The sequence below is a fragment of the Apodemus sylvaticus genome, chromosome 20, assembly GCF_947179515.1.
Source record: "Apodemus sylvaticus chromosome 20, mApoSyl1.1, whole genome shotgun sequence".
Taxonomy (NCBI): domain Eukaryota; kingdom Metazoa; phylum Chordata; class Mammalia; order Rodentia; family Muridae; genus Apodemus; species Apodemus sylvaticus.
This window is the reverse complement of record NC_067491.1, coordinates 35,174,032-35,191,064: the sequence shown is the minus strand read 5'-3', so window position 1 is coordinate 35,191,064 and position 17,033 is coordinate 35,174,032. Positions and strand designations below refer to the sequence as shown.

Here is a 17,033-nt window from a genome sequence, read left to right as displayed (position 1 = left end):
TATTAGCAAAAACACATAGAGCTGTTCCCTTCAAAGCACAAAGCACTAGTGATACGTAGCTGCTGAGCGCTTGAAAACCAGTCAAATCCAAACATGAACTGGAGTCAAAAGACAGTAACAGAAGAACGCAAGATTATTTAGTATTTTGTTTAATTCTGGATTAACCTAACATTTGAGGCTTATTGATTTATAAGTAAAACATTATTTAACAGATGAAGTAAAAAAATAAAGTTACAGTAGAAACAATGCTTTTTAGCATCTCAAATTATGTAACATAATGATTTCAAATATTTTATATGCAACATCATATTCCTTTAGAATACTACTCTGAAATAGTACAATTCTAGATTTGGAAGTTGGCTGTATTGTAGCTACATAACAATGGAAATTATGTATATATTTTCAATATTCTAAGATCCTCATTAAAGGTAAAACAATTAAAATAGATAAAAACAATTTAATTGAGATGCTAAAAAGCATTGTTTCTACTGTAACTTTATTTTTTTACTTCATCTGCATTTATTTTGTGCTGAATTTATTCCTGCGCCATGAGTTTTTGTTTCTTCAGTTTCTTCTGGGATCTTTTTTTTTTCTGTGAAACGATCTCTTCTGGATTTGGAACAATCTGTTCCTTCTCAGTGAGTATCATCTCAATGTGGCAGGGGGAACTCATGTCCGAATTAATCCCACCATGAGCTCGGTAGGTCCGTTGGCGCATCTTAGCTGCCTTGTTCACCTGGATGTGTTCAATGACTAGACGACTTACATCTAAACCCTTAAACTCAGCATTACTCTCTGCATTTTAAAGCATTGCAGCAAAATTTCAGCACTCATTTTGACCACCATCCCTGTGTTCAGCCCCACCGTTTGGCCTGGCCGCACCTATCGACTCCACAGTTATACCGTGGAATAGCACACTTCTTTAAAGTGACACCCTTCAGATACATGGTGGCTTTGCAGATCTGGATATGCCTGATGGCCTGGGCAGTCTCCCGAGTATTCTCAAAGTGAACACAAAGGTTTGAAGCTCTTGATTTGCATGATTTTGTGGGGTTTTCTGGATCAAGAGAGTAGTAAACTATCTTCACAGGTCACCTCTGGCTGCTTACAGGAAGAGCTATACTGAAACTTTAAAGAGATAACAAATACTGATCATTTTTGAAACTTTTAAGATAAATTAGATTTGAAAGCTTAAACCTTTGGTGAATTCTTCTTTTTGTGCTCAGCTATAATCTCTGCTTGTTATATAAATTACCACTTCATTAAAATATGTAAATGTCAGGATACAGCATTTCTATCCTTGTGTACATATCTGAATAGCTTGTTACTATATTATTTGTTGATACTAAGAAATATTCAAAAGAAACATTTAACAAAAAAACGTCAATCAATGAAATTAGCTGGGTTCTCAGTAGTACTGTGTCCAATTTTCTGGGGACCCAGAAATATCATTCCTGGGCATATACCCAGAAGATGCTCCAACATGTCATAAGGACACATGCTCCACTATGTTTATAGTAGCCTTATTTATAATAGCCAGAAGCTGGAAAGAAGTCAGATGTTCCTTAACAGAGGAATGGATACAGAAAAATGTGGTACATTTACACAATGGAGTACTACTCAGCTATAAAAAGCAACGAAAGTATGAAATTCTTAGGCAAATGGATGGAACTAGAAAATATCCTGAGTGAGGTAACCCAATCACAAAGAACACATGTGATATGCACTCACTGATAAGTAGACGTTTGCCCAGAAGCTCGGAATACCCAATATATAATTCACAGACTACATGAAGCTCAAGAGAAAGGAAGACCAAAATGTGGATACTTCAGTCCTACTTAGAAGGGAGAACAAAATACCCTGAGAGTGCTATGAAATGTAACTGATTTTTAAAAAGCTAGGATAGAGGGCTGAAGAAATACCTTAGCACAAGGAATCTCAGCCTCCCTCACGCTGCGACCCTTTAGTACAACTCCTTATGTTGTGCTGACTCCCAACCATAAACTTATTTCCATTGCTATTTCATAACTGTTAGGAATCATAGTGTAAATATCTGATATGCAGATGGTCTTAGGCAATCCTTGTGAGAGAGCCATTTGACACCCAAAGGGGTCATAACTTACAGATTGAGAAACACTAGTTAGCAGTTAAGAACTCTGTCTGCTCTGCCAGAAGATCCAGAATCAATTACCAGCACCCTTATGGTAGCTTATGTTACCGTGGTAGGATTATCTGTACCTATGATAGTAAAAGACCTGCTTTCTTCTGGTCTACCTGGACACACACATGTGGTACACAGACATATGTGCAGGCAAGACATTCATACATATAAAAATAAACAAACTAATTAAAAATTGATACTAGAACTGGACACGATGGAGCAGCTCTGTAATCACAGAATAAGAAACACGAATTGGGACAATCAAAAGTTTGAGGCCAACTTCTGGCAGTTATAAATAGGGCTGCTATGAACATAGTGGAACATGTATCCTTATTACATGCTGGGGAATCTTTTGGGTATATGCCCAGGAGTGGAGTGGATGCAAAAAAATGTGGTATATATACACAATGGAGTACTATTCAGCCATTAGAAACAATGAATTCATGAAATTCTTAGGCAAATGGATGGAGCTGGAGAACATCATACTAAGTGAGGTAACCCAGACTCAAAAGATGAATCATGGTATGCACTCACTAATAAGTGGATATTAACCTAGAAAACTGGAATACCCAAAACATAATCCACACATCAAATGAGGTACAAGAAGAACGGAGGAGTGGCCCCTTGTTCTGGAAAGACTCAGTGAAGCAGTATATAACAAAATCAGAACAGGGAAGTGGGAAGGGTTGGGTGGGAAAACAGGGGGAGGGAAGGGGACTGATGGGACTTTCGGGAAGTGGGGGTCCAGAAAAGGGGAAATCATGTGAAATGTAAATAAATATATCAATAAATTAAAAAAAAAAGTTTGAGGCCAACCTCTGTTATGCACCGTGAGTTCCAGGCTAACTAGGGCTACATGATAATACTCTGATTCAAACCAAATAAAAAATTAACAAACAAACAAACAAACAATCCATTAAAATCCACCATGAACATATAATGATAGATATTCCTGTATTTATATAAAAACTAGAAGTGAAAAATATTGAAAATAAAATTCAGTACTATAAAACAGTACTCTATGAGGAGGTCACTTATGAAGATGTACTACAAAACAGAAGCAATGACATTTCTTTTATCAGTTACAAATACTATCAGTAGAATGCATAAAACAGGATTAATATGACTTCTAATCTTGGGAGCCAACTGATCCCGAGTTCTAATTCGAGTTTCAAGTTATAAACACAGACAAATTCCTTAATATCTTCAAAGCTATCTTGTCATACAGCTTATTTCTAAGGCATGCTGTAGCAATCATAGCATAGTTATGAAAAAAAAGGAGTATTAGGTTAGTCAGAGCTCATGTTGCATTATGGTACTGATGCAGGTGTGATGGGTCTATCATTCTTCATTAACTTTAGTAGCTTCCTACATTTCATCTAAAATTCCTCCTACTGCAATGTAGTCCAGAGTGAGGGGCAATGAAAACCTAGAGTTGAAGCCAGAGGCCATACCCCAATAGAAAACATAAGTTCCCATACAAACTGTCTATAGACAATACCATTTTCATATCTAATAGTGTCACATCTCCATTTATTATAAGCAACAAATATTTCAACCTCTGAATAAGTGTTGGCTGTATTTGTTACTTTTACAATATTACAGAAATAAATTGATAGAAACAACAATGCCACAATGGTACCTAGTACCTAATGATAAATGTATAGTTTATTAGGACAATTCAAAATCTCAAGGTACTTAATAGCACTATGGGATATATCTACAAGTAAGATATTAGTGGAGAGGAAGAGGCCAGTTGTTCACAAAACCTTTCCCAACTCTAAACGTTCAAGATTCTAAAATTTTTGCCTTGATATGATTGCTATATTTAAACAGTATTATAATTCTTACTGGCTTAGTACATAATTGCTAAAGAAATCCTATTTAATATTTCTTCTTGGTGTTTTCTTGTTTGATAATGTATGCTTCCATAAGCCTTGGAGACTGGTAACTCTGAGGGATGAACGACTTCTAGAGTACTAACATGTCATTTCAGTCTAATCATGGTAACATTTTGCAGGTATTGACGCCATTTTCTTTCTTGGCACGTGTTTTACCATTGCTGTAATAAGCTTAGCTGTCTGACTCTCTCACACATCCAATAGACAGAACTAATCAATTTATCAATAACTGATAAACTATTAATGAGTAAATTCTGTTCTAACATTTACTTACCCAGTTGTTGATTTTTAAATTCAAGATGACCTACCTTTGCTTTAAAATGTTTGAATTTATACACTAAACTTCATTATTTTCTTTCTTCATACAGACTACATCCAAGCTACAGAAATTAATGAATCTACTTTGATAAACTTGCTCACATTTGACATTTGGAGCCTTAAAATTTATTTTTAAAATCTAAGAGGCACCTCTTTAAAGCTATGGAACTCAGAAGAGTTGAATTTAGTAGCCAAATGCTAAAACATTATGTCAAACTTAAATTAGAAATAGGGTTCTTTTGCCTTTCAACAGCTTGTTAGAGACTCACCCTGAAGAAGCCTTGGCAGATTGTGATTCCAAGTCTACAATTAAGGAGGAAAAACATAATAAATACCATCCTAGCTCACACAGACACCACACACATTCTCTCTCTCTCTCTCTCTCTCTCTCTCTCTCTCTCTCTCTCTCTCTCTCTCTCTCTCTCTCTCTCTTTCTCTCTTTATCTCCTCTCTTCTCTCTCCACCCTCTAACTCCCAAGAAATTGAAGATTTCAAGTAGAAAATACCTGAATATATGGAAAACAATATTTTTTCAAAAGTACAAGCAAAAGATACCCTCTATTTAATTTCGCAACTGATAAAATGACATAATTTTAAATGTAATTAACTTAATTAACACTAAAAGAACACTGTTCAATGGTTTAGCCCTCAAGCTTGTTTTAAGATGGGAATTACTAGAGTTTTTTTCCTACCCCTACCCCAATTAGCATCACTTTAAAAGATCTGGTGCACATCACTGTTGTAAGTTTCTAAAAAAGAAGTGTTTTGCCTTCTCACCAGGATGGTTTCCTTCATTTCCATCGTTGTCTACATTATTGTCTCAGAGCTGTGTGTACCATCAAAAACTACGTGGCCACAAAATGTTTTACCTATAAATCATACCACTTCTTTACTCAAAATTGTGTGCCTTGTAAGGTAAATTAAATATGGTTGCCATGCCTAGGACTTTCTTCCCTTCTGAAAACTTTTCAGCCGAAAGTGTGAAATAATTATTAATCAAACCAATTTCAGAGCCTGAACCTTCAGAAACAGATAGAGTTTGCCCCCTGTTCCTTAGAATTTTCCTTCTCTTGAACTCCAAGACTTGTTCAAATAGCTCATTTACCCTGGAAATACAGTCTGTAAGAAACTAAACACTACATGAGAAAGTCCCCATGATCTCAGCTTCCCAGCCATCTGTGGTGTTCAATAGATATATGAGTGAGGCTATCTGAATGATCTTTTACTGCTCCATATCATCACCCCAATTAATTTAATGTCTGTCACCCCACTTAATGTAACATGGAGGAAATATCACCCAGCTAAGCCCTCACCAAAGTCCTGACTCTAAAGTTCAGGGTTTTCCTTAGTAACAAATTACAACATGTACTTGCATATTCTTCATTATTCCCAAGTGCAAGAAAACAATCGTAGGCATCAACTTTTCCCCATAGTTTCTCTTAAATTTGCATCAACAGAGGCATTATGCAACAAGTCATTTTGGTTTTGATTTTACTTTCTAAGATTCATCCATGTTGCTTTTTGAAAATCTGGTTCTCTCCTCTGAAGTACAAAAATGGTCACCACCACGTGTTTCAGTATCTCTAGAACCAGCAGCCATAATGCACATCCCATAAAAGCTTCTCTTCCAGCCATGATAGAAGTAGAAAAAAAAATCTCTTATGAAGTCCTCTATGAAAAAAAATTGTGTCAGGTTTCTGACTAGACAGAAAGCATTCCATCTCCAAGGGAGAATATGTAGTCTGAGTGTGGCTTCATAGAATGAATTGGGTACTGTTTCTTCAGTTTCTATTTTGTGGAGTTAAGAAGTGTTGGAACATGATTGAAGATCCAGAAATGAACCCACACACCTATGGCCACTTGATCCTCGACAAAGAGGCTAAAAACATCCAATGGAAAAAAGATAGCCTTTTCAACAAATGGTGCTGGTTCAACTGGAGGGCAGCATGCAGAAGAATGCGAATTGATCCATCCTTGTCTCCTTGTACTAAGCTCAAATCCAAATGGATCAAGGACCTCCACATAAAGCCAGACACTCTGAAGCTAATAGAAAAGAAACTGGGGAAGACCCTTGAGGACATCGGTACAGGGAGAAAGTTTCTGAACAGAACACCAATAGCGTATGCTCTAAGAGCAAGAATTGACAAATGGGACCTCATAAAATTACAAAGTTTCTGTAAGGCAAAGGACACCATCAAGAGGACAAATCGGCAACCAACAAATTGGGAAAAGATCTTCACCAATCCTACATCAGATAGAGGGCTAATATCCAATATATATAAAGAACTCAAGAAGTTAGACTCCAGAAAACCAAACAACCCTATTAAAAAATGGGGTACAGAGTTAAACAAAGAATTCTCACCTGAAGAACTTCGGATGGCAGAGAAGCATCTTAAAAAATGCTCAACTTCATTAGTCATTAGGGAAATGCAAATCAAAACAACCCTGAGATTTCATCTTACACCAGTCAGAATGGCTAAGATTAAAAATTCAGGAGACAGCAGGTATTGGAGAGGGTGCGGAGAAAGAGGAACACTCCTCCACTGCTGGTGGGGTTGCAAATTGGTACAACCACTCTGGAAAGCAATCTGGCGGTTCTTCTGAAAACTGGGCACCTCACTTCCAGAAGATCCTGCTATACCACTCCTGGGCATATACCCAGAAGACTCCCCACCATGTAATAAGGATACATGTTCTACTATGTTCATAGCAGCCCTATTTATAATTGCCAGATGCTGGAAAGAACCCAGGTATCCCTCAACAGAAGAGTGGATGCAAAAAATGTGGTATATATACACAATGGAGTACTATTCAGCCATTAGAAACAATGAATTCATGAAATTCTTAGGCAAATGGATGGAGCTAGAGAACATCATACTAAGTGAGGTAACCCAGACTCAAAAGGTGAATCATGGTATGCACTCACTAATAAGTGGTTATTAACCTAGAAAACTGGAATACCCAAAACATAATCCACACATCAAATGAGATACAAGAAGAAAGCAGGAGTGGTCCCTGGTTCTGGAAAGACTCAGTGAAACAGTATTTGGCAAAACCAGAACGGGGAACTGGGAAGGGGTGGGAGGGAGGACAGGGGAAGAGAAGGGGGCTTACGGGACTTTCGGGGAGTGGGGGGGGGCTAGAAAAGGGGAAATCATTTGAAATGTAAATAAATTATATCAAATAAAAAAATTAAAAAAAATCCCACATATGTAAAATACAAAGAATTATTTTGAAAATAAATAAAATTAGCTTTAAAAAAAAAAAAGAAGTGTTGGTAGAAAGTCTTCTTTGAAGGTCTGATAGAATTCTGCACTAAACCCATATAGTCCTGGGGTTTTTTTTTTTTTTTTTTTTTGGATGGGAGACTTTCAATGACTGCTTCTATTTCTTTAGGGGTTATGGGACTGTTTTAATGGTTTATCTGATCCTGATTTAACTTTGGTATTTGGTATCTGTCTAGAAAAGTATCCATGTCATCCAGATTTTTTAGTTTTGTTGAATATAGATATTTGTCATAATATCTAATGATTTTTTGAATGTCCTCAATTTCTGTGGTTATATCTCCCTTTTTATTTCTGATTTTGTTAATTTGGATACTGAATCTGTGCCCTCTGGGTAGTCTGGCTAAGGGTTCATCTATCTTGTTGATTTTCTCAAATAATCAGCTCCTGGTTTTGTTGATTCTTTGTATAGTTCTTTTTGTTTCTACTTGGTTGAATTCAGCCCTGATTTGATTATTTCCTGCCATCCTCTTCTCCTCTGGGGTGTATTTGTTTCCTCCTCCTCCTCCTCCTCCTCCTCCTCCTCCTCCTCCTCCTCCTCCTCCTCCTCCTCCTCCTCTTCTTCTTCTTCTTCTTCTTCTTCTTCTTCTTCTTCTTCTTCTTCTTCTTCTTCTTCTTTTAACTTTATTTTTTATTGAAAAAGGAAGTAAAAATACTTTATGATAAAATTAAAGATTTACATGGAAAATATTTCAGATAAACATATTACGATTGACAATTTTCATGGGAAATTAAAGAATAAAGTGATAGACATGTAAAACATTGCTAAATTAATTGAAATATGGAATAGAAACACTTTATGATAGAATTAAAGAATTACATGCAAAATATTTCAGATAAAATTGTAGAAAAATGAAGAAAAACATGTTGGAATGGAAGATTATCATGGAAAATGTTATATAGATATAATAATGGTAGGCATAAAAGTATTCTTAAGTTGATTGAAAGTGGAATTATAAACGTTTTCTGATAAGCTTGAAGATTTACATGGAAAATATTTCTGATAAAATTGAAGAAATATATAGAAAAGCATGTTAAAATTAAAGATTATTATGGAAATTATACAGATAAAATGATAGGCATAAGGATAATTCTAAGTTGGTTGAAGGTGGAATCATAAACATTTTCAGATAAAATTGAAAATTTACATGGAAAATATTTCTGGTAAAATTCAAGAAATATATAGACAAACACGTTAAAACTGACTATTTCATGGAAAAATTTACATATAAAATGGTAGATATAAAAACTTTCTAGGTTAATTGAAGGTGGAATTAGAAACATTTGTTATAAAATCAAAGATTTACATTGAAAACATTTCTGAAAAAATAGAGAAAATGTGTAGAAAGACATATTAAAGTTGAAGATTATCATGAAAAATAATTCAGATAAAATGGTAGACATAAAAAATTACTAAATTAATTAAAAGGGGAATTGCAAACATTTTCTGATAAATTGAAGGTTTACAAGAGAAATATTTCTGTTAGTCTATGTCTTTTTATTGGGGAGTTGAGTCCATTATTGTTAAACAATATTAAGAAATAGTGATTATTGCTTCCTGTTATTTTTGATGTTATTTTTATGTTTGTGTGGGTATCTTCTCTTGGGTTTGTTGGAAGAAGGTTACTTTCTTGCTTTTTCTAGGGTATAGTTTCCCTCCTTATGTTGGCAGTTCCATCAGTTATCCTTTGTAGGGTTGGATTTGTGGACAGATATTGTGCAAATTTGGTTTTATCGTGGAATATCTTGGTTTCTCCATCTATGATGATTGAGATTTTTGCTGGGAATAGTAGCCTGGGCTGGCATTTGTGTTCTCTTAGGGTCTGTATGAGATCTGCCCCGGATCTTCTAGCTTTCATTGTCTCTGGTGAGAAGTCTGGTGTAATTCTGATAGATCTGCCTTTATAAGTTACTTACCCATTTTCCCTTACTGCTTTTAAAATTCTTTCTTTGATTGGTGATTTGGTGTTTTGATTATTATGTGCCGGGAGGAGTTTTTGTTATGGTCCAATCTGTTTGGAGTTCTGAAGGCTTCTTGTATGTTCATGGGCATCTCTTTCTCTAGGTTAGGGAAGTTTTCTCCTATGATTTTTTTTGAAGATATTTATCGGTCCTTTAAGTTGGAAATCTTTGCTCGCTCTTGTCTATACCTATAATTCTTAGATTTGGCCTTCTCATTTTGTCCTGGAGTTCCTGGATGTTTTGGGTTACCAGCTTTATGCATTTTGCATTTTGTTTGACTGTTGAGTCAACGTTTTCTATGGTATCTTCAGCACCTGAGGTTCTTTCTTCTATCTCTTGTATTCTGTTGTTGATGCTTGCATCTATGACTTCTGAATTCTTTCTAAGGTTTTCTATCTCCAGAAATGTCTCACTTTGTGATTTCTTTATTGTTTCTATTTCCACTTTTAGATCCTGAATGGTTTTGTTCAGTTCCTTCACTTGATTGTTTGCATTTTCCTGTAATTCTTTAAGGGGTTTTTGTGTTTCCATCTTTAAGGGATTTTACCTGTTGATTGATGTTAACCTTGGTTAACCTCAGGAGAGGGCTTCATGAGATACAATTTTAAATCCAGCTCTTGCTTTTCTGGTGTGTTGGGGTAACCAGGACTTGCTGTGGTGGGAAAACTGGGTTCTGATGTTGCCATGTGGCCTTGGTTTCTGTTGGTTGGGTTCTTGTGCTTGCCTTTCACCAGCTGGTTATCTTTGGTGCTAGTTGGTATTGTTGTCTCTGGCTGGAGTTTGTTCCTCCTGTAGGCCTGTAAGCATGCATCCTTGCTCCTCTGAGCTCAAAAGTGAAAGTACTGCTGGGAGATCTCTCTCTCTCTCCTGGTGGGCTATGCACAGAAAGCTGTGGAGTTTTCCAACTCCCTGGTGCAAATGGTGGCAGGAAGACTTCTGTCCCAGCTGCTCCACTGATATTATGCCTTGTGTGCTCCTAGCTGGTCCCCTCCACAGAGAAAGTAGAGATCTTACTGCTGCACTCAGAAGCGAAAGTGCTGCTGGGAGATCTCTCTCCCCTGGCAGGCTATGCACAGAAGGCTGTGGTGTATCCAGGCTCCCTGGTGCAAATGGTGGCGGGAATACTGTATATTTGCTTCTTATTGTTCTAGAGCTTTCAGGTGTGCTGTTAAGCTGCTAGTGTATGCTCTCTCCAGTTTCTTTTTGAAGGCACTCAGAGCTGAGTTTACCTCTTAGTGTTGCTTTCATTGTGTCCCATATATTTGGGTATGTTGTGCCTTTACTTTCATTAAATTCTTAAAAAGTCTTTAATTTGTTTCTTTATTTCTTCCTTGACCAAATTATCATTGAGTAGGGCATTGTTCAGCTTCCATGTATATGTGGGCTTTCTGTTGTTTTATTGCTATTGAATACCAGCCTTAGTCCATGGTGATCTGATAGGATGCATGGGATTATGTCAATCTTCTTGTAACTGTTGAGGCCTTTTTTGTGACTGGTTATATGGTCAGTTTTGGAGAAGGTATCATGAGGTACATGGAAGGTATATTATTTTGTTTTAGGATGAAATGTTCTATAGATATATGTTAAATCCATTTGGTCCATAACTTCTGTTAGTTTCAATGTGTCTCTATTTAGATTCTGTTTCCATGATCTGACCATTGATGAGAGTGGGGTTTTGAAGTCTCCTACTATTATTTTGTGAGATGCAATGTGTGCTTTTAGCTTTAGTAGAGTATCTTTTATGAATGTGAGTGCTCTTGCATTTGGTGCATAGATGTTCAGAATTGAGAGTTCTTGGTAGATTTTTCCTTTGATAAATAGAAGTGTTCTTCCTTATCCTTTTTTTTTTACATTTTTTTAAAAATTTTTTTATTCGATATAATTTATTTACATTTCAAATGATTTTATAACTTTTGGTTGAAAATTGATATTATTCAATATTAGAATGACTACTCTGGCTTGTTTCTTAGAAAATTGTTTTCTAGCCCTTTACTCCGAGGTAGTGTTTTTTCTTTGACACTGAGGTGTGTTTCCTGTATGCAGCAAAATGTTGGGTCCTATTTACATACCCAATCTGTTATTCTGTCTGTTATTTTGTTATTCTGTCTGTTATTGAGGAATTGAGTCCATTGATGTTAAATGATAGTAAGGAATAGTGATTGTTACTTCCTGTTATTTTTAAAGTTATTTTTGTGTTTTGTGACTATCTTCTTTGGGGTTTGTTGAAAGATTAATTCCTTGCTTTTTCTTGGGTGTGGTTTCCCTCCTTGTATTGGTGTTTTCCTTCCATTATCCTTTGTAGGGCTGTATTTGTAGAAAGATATTATGTAAATTTATTTTGGGCATGGAATATCTTGGTTTTTCCATTTATGGTAATTGAGAGTTTTGCTGTGTAAAGTAGCCTGGGCTACCATTTGTGTTCTCTTAGGGTCTATATAACATCTGCCCAGGATCTTCTAGCTTTCATAGTCTCTGGTGAGAATTCTGGTGTAATTCTGATAGGTCTGCCTTTATATGTTACTTGATTTTTTGCCCTTACTGCCTTTAATATTCTTTGTTTTGTGCATTTGGTATTTTGACTATTATGTGATGGGAGGAATTTCTTTTCTGGTCCAATCTATTTGGAGTTGTGTAGGCCTCTTGTATGTTTATGGGCATTTCTTTCTTTAGATTAGGGAAGTTTTCTTCCATAATTTTGTTGAAGACATTTGCTGGCCCTTTAAGTTGGGAATCTTTACTCTCTTCTATGCCTAATATCCTTAGGTTTGGTCTTCTTATTGTGTCCTGGACTTCCTGGGTGTTTTGGGGTAGAAGCATTTTGCATTTTCTTTGACTGTTGTGTCAATGTTTTCTATGGTATCTTCTGCACCTGAGATTCTCTCTTCTATCTCTTTTATTCTGTTGGTGATGCTTCCATCTATGATTCCTTAGCTCTTTCTTAGTATTTTTAGCTCCGGGGTTGTTTCTGTTTGTGATTTCTTTATTGTTTTTATTTCCATTTTTAGATCCTGGATTGTTTTTTTCAATTCCTTCACCTGTTTGGTTGTGTTTTCCTGTAATTCTTTAAGGGATTTTTGTTTTTATTTTTAAAGGGCTTCTAGTTGTTTACCAGTTCTTGTTTTTCTTTAAGGGAGTTATTTATATTCTTCTTAAAGTCCTCTATCATCATCATGAGATGTGATTTTAATCAGAGTCTTAATTTTCTGGTGTTTTGGGGTATCCAGGGTTTGCTATTGTGGGAGAACTGAGTTCTGATGATGCCAAGTAGCCTTGGTAGCTGTTGCTTATGTTCTTGCTTTTGCCTCTTGCCATCTGGTTATCTTTGGTGTTAGCTGCCTCTGACTGTGCTTTTCCCTTCTGCAAGCCTGTGTGTTAGTACTCCTGGGAGACCAGTTCTCTCCAGGAGGAGTATGGGTATGGAGAGCTGTGGGTGCATACAGAAACCAGAAGAATCCTGTCCCCAGCTGTTACTTGGTTCCTGTGTCCTGAGGGGCCTAAGCAGGTCCCTCTTGAGCCAAGAATTTGAGCAGAAGTAGTGGTCTTACCTGTGCTCACAGGTGTATCGTCACTGCTGGGAGACCAGCTCTCTCTTGGCAGTATTTTGGTGTAGAGCACTGTAGCACAGGATCAGCTCTGGGCACAGGTCCATTAAGCTTTTTTTAAAGTGCCTTTTAAAATAATCTGTTGCATTTCTTTTTGTATAAAAGATTTAGTTCATTGTTTTTCATTCCTTGGATTTGCATTATCTTCCTCTGTGTGGCCATATTTCTCTAGGGTGACAGCTGATGATGGCAAGAATGGTTGGCAGACTATAACATTGCTGCCTGAATCTCTATATTATCCCTCTGCTTCAGTACAAACTGAATTTGACAAATATAATTTTAATGAGATTGTGGTATGGGATGTCACTTCAATTGTAAAGCGAGCTCTTTCCTGTCTACCTCTCCCACTTGCTGTCTGAGGTTGCTCAGCTGTAATAGTGTGACATTTTATAGAGGGGTGTTAATGCCAGTGAATTCAAAGATATTAAAAGGTATTCTCTAATAACACATTAGAAACATACAAAACAATACTTCTCAATCTGTAGCTCCTAACTCCTTTGGGGGTTGAATGAAACTTACACAGTGGTTGCCTAAGATTATAGCAAAACAAATATTTACATAAAACATTACATTAAGCTACAATTTATAACAGTAGCAAAATATGACAGTAATAAGTTAGCAATAAAATGTTATGATTGTGGTCACCACAACTTGAAGAATTGTTAATGGGTCACAGCATTAGGAAGGTTGGGAACCACTGGTATAAGGGAGCTGGGATTCTGTCTCCTCAGATGAGCCTTCAGAGCCAGCCAGTCCTTACCAACACTTTGATTATGTTCTTTCTATAGGTCTTGAGGCCAGCAAATCCACAGAACCAAGTCTCTGGTCACCAGCAATGGTGGGACAGTAAATGTGTTAGTACATTTCTCATGAAATGACAAAATGTTCGACAGGGACAGATTGTACTCAAGGTTTTGGAGCCATCTTCATTGGTCTTGATGAAGCAAGCACTCAAGCAGATATAACTCTGATCTGTAGTAGCAAGAGCCAGCTGAGGCTTGTTCACACTGTAGCCATCAGGAAGCAGAGAACTGTCCCAGAAAGCCTGCCCACAATGATTCACTTCTACCAGCCAGGATCCCTTTCCCAGTGATTCTGAAACTTTCTAAAACAGTGTCACAACTGAGAAGGAGGTGTTCAAACTCAGGAGCCTGGGCAGGATATTTCAGACACCAGCCGTAATAGTAATAATAATATTGTTTTCTACTATGAAGTTCAGAACAATTTTTTATATAGAAATAACTATTAGAGCAATGAGATGTAACTCATGAGCATATAAAAACCTAAGCCCTGCTTCTTATAGACCTGACAAGGACATCTACATCATACTCTGTGTTCTCATTTGGTAGATAGCTTCTGTCATTGAAATATAGCCCCAACAGTTTGCCAGCCATTTCTCTACCAAGTTGCTTCCTATTTGGGTGTTATAATCTAATACGTGGGGTATAAATGAAAAGGGGAGCAAGGAATACTTTAGGTCAGAACTTAGTATTTTGAATCCTTGGTCTACCAAGGAATGTGAGCAAAGACATTTCCTTTCATTCTTACATTGGAATGAAAGATTGGCTGAGATAGAACATGAAGATAGAAGTAACTGTCTACCATAGTCATCTTAGAGATGTTGCATTCTACCAACCTCCATCACAGCCCAGAAACCACATATTTTAGTTCTCCTTATATTTAAATAAATATGCCATGTTCTCTGTTTTCTCCTTCAGAAACCCCAATAGGACAGAACTTTTCTTAGACCCTTTAGATGGCATCATTGTTACTCATTTGTAAAGGTTGAAAGGGTACAGACTGTTATTATCTCTATGACAATTCTTGACAGTAACTAATAAAATTAAAATAAGCTGAGAAATAGGTCCAAAGACCATTCAAAGAAATCCTGCCCTCAGAGAAGTAGTGTCCAACATCTATGTTACATACTGAAGTTTTCTGTATTATATATAATGTATATACATACTATGGAATATTACTCAATAGATAATAGTTAAAAACTAATTAATATTGTTTCAATTGTTTCCCACTAATATTTAATGCATATTCAGTGATAATGTAACTTTATTTAATATAGGAGAATTGAAGCATCTGAAATTAGAAGAAAGAAGATGACAAAGGGGAAAGAAAGTTGTGGAAGAAAAATTAAATTAAAATCATAAGACTTTTTTTTAATGAAAGGGAAGTTCTTGCTTGGTACTTTTGAGTCCCTTTCAATCTCTAAGGAACCTCGGATTTACAATGGGTTTTTACCCCAATTTTGATAAAACTCGAGAGCTGAGAGATACAAGTTCCTCCCAGATACTTAGATATCAAATTTTTGCATCGCCCTTTAACAAACGTATTCAATGTATCATTATTCCCCCAGGTTGGTACTCATTTTTCTAACAGTCAAATCCAAGAATAGCTAGAGATCTGTTTTATCTAGTTTTCTTGGAAGTGGTAACAACATAATTAAATGACACTTAATTGTATTAGAATACCAAGTAGTTTTTAATACCCTGGAAATCTATGTGAAAATTGAGCTTAAAGTTTGTACAGCCGAGGACAAGTAAGACTTAATATCAGGATACAAACTTGTTGGCCTGGACCAGGAAATGACATTTCACATAAAGAACATAAAATAGAGATTCTGGAACTCCGAAGACTATAAACAAATATTGTTTGAGAAATCTTTCTTTTAGTTTTGAGACTGTAACTTAATTATACCATTTCCTCCCTTTCCTCCCTCAAAACCCTCTCCTTGTCTGCTTTCAAATTTGTAGCCTCTTTCCCCATTAATTATTGTTCCATTAATTTCCAATAATTAGTTATTAATTATTAAGGGCAAAAGTTAAAGTGTAGTTAAGGATTATGCTGATTTAGTAAAGTGATGGTTATAAGTTCTCCTCCAAGATCCATGACTTCACTATCCCTGGGTAGTTGGTAGCTAGGTTTCCAGCCCCATGCATGATTTTCCTCCTAGCTACAAGGTTTTGAGTGCAATGAGAGAGTTGCTGGTTACCACCAAAGTACATTTGTCACTAAAGAACTCTTAGAATTACTGTGCCATGCTAGTCATTCCTGTGGTTCATGGGCATCATAGCTGTGTAGAACTGTTGGTTGCTTCTCTTCTTTAGAAGCTTGCATGGTACCTTCAGATGTGACTAAAGACAGTCCTCAAGGAGGACTGTTACAAATCAGTTCTAGTGCAGCGTCGCACGGCCCCTGTGTCTGAGTGTATGGTGCCTTCTGCATAAGAACTAACCTTACAACTTGAAGGTCAACAAAGAGCTTATAATGTTTTTGGAAGTCTCTTGGGTTGTCCAAAGAACTACTCAACAGGGGGATTTTTATGCCTGGTGTTAGGATTTCTGTTAGGGAGTCAGCCAAGAGAAGAAAATTTTATTTAAACATTATATGTACATTGATACACAGACTTACATGAATTGTAGGATTTTGAGGGAATACATTTTTTAAAATTTTATTGAATATATCCCTCATTTACATTTCAAATGTTATACCCTTTTCCTGTTTTCCCTCCCACCCAACTCACTCCCACCTACCCCTCACTTGATTTCCCCATGCTGGGGCATCTCTTGAACTTTCATAGGACCAAGGACCTCTCTTCCCACTGCTGCCTGACAAGGCATTCCTCTACCACATTTTTGACAGGAATCATGTGTACAGGAGATACATTTTTAATAGTATATTATTCTTTATGACCTTTTCAGACATTCTTAATGTTATTTTACTCTTCCCCTCTGTGACGCATTTTCTTGCTTGTCAAGTCTTGCTTGGACTAGATCTGGAATTAACTAAAACC

At 36.5% G+C, this 17,033-nt stretch overlaps 1 pseudogene; it reads right to left on the bottom strand.

Annotated features, from left to right (window-relative positions):
• Positions 1-535: 535 nt before the first annotated feature.
• Positions 536-17,033, bottom strand: part of LOC127670522 (uncharacterized) — a 64,217-nt pseudogene continuing 47,719 nt past the window's right edge.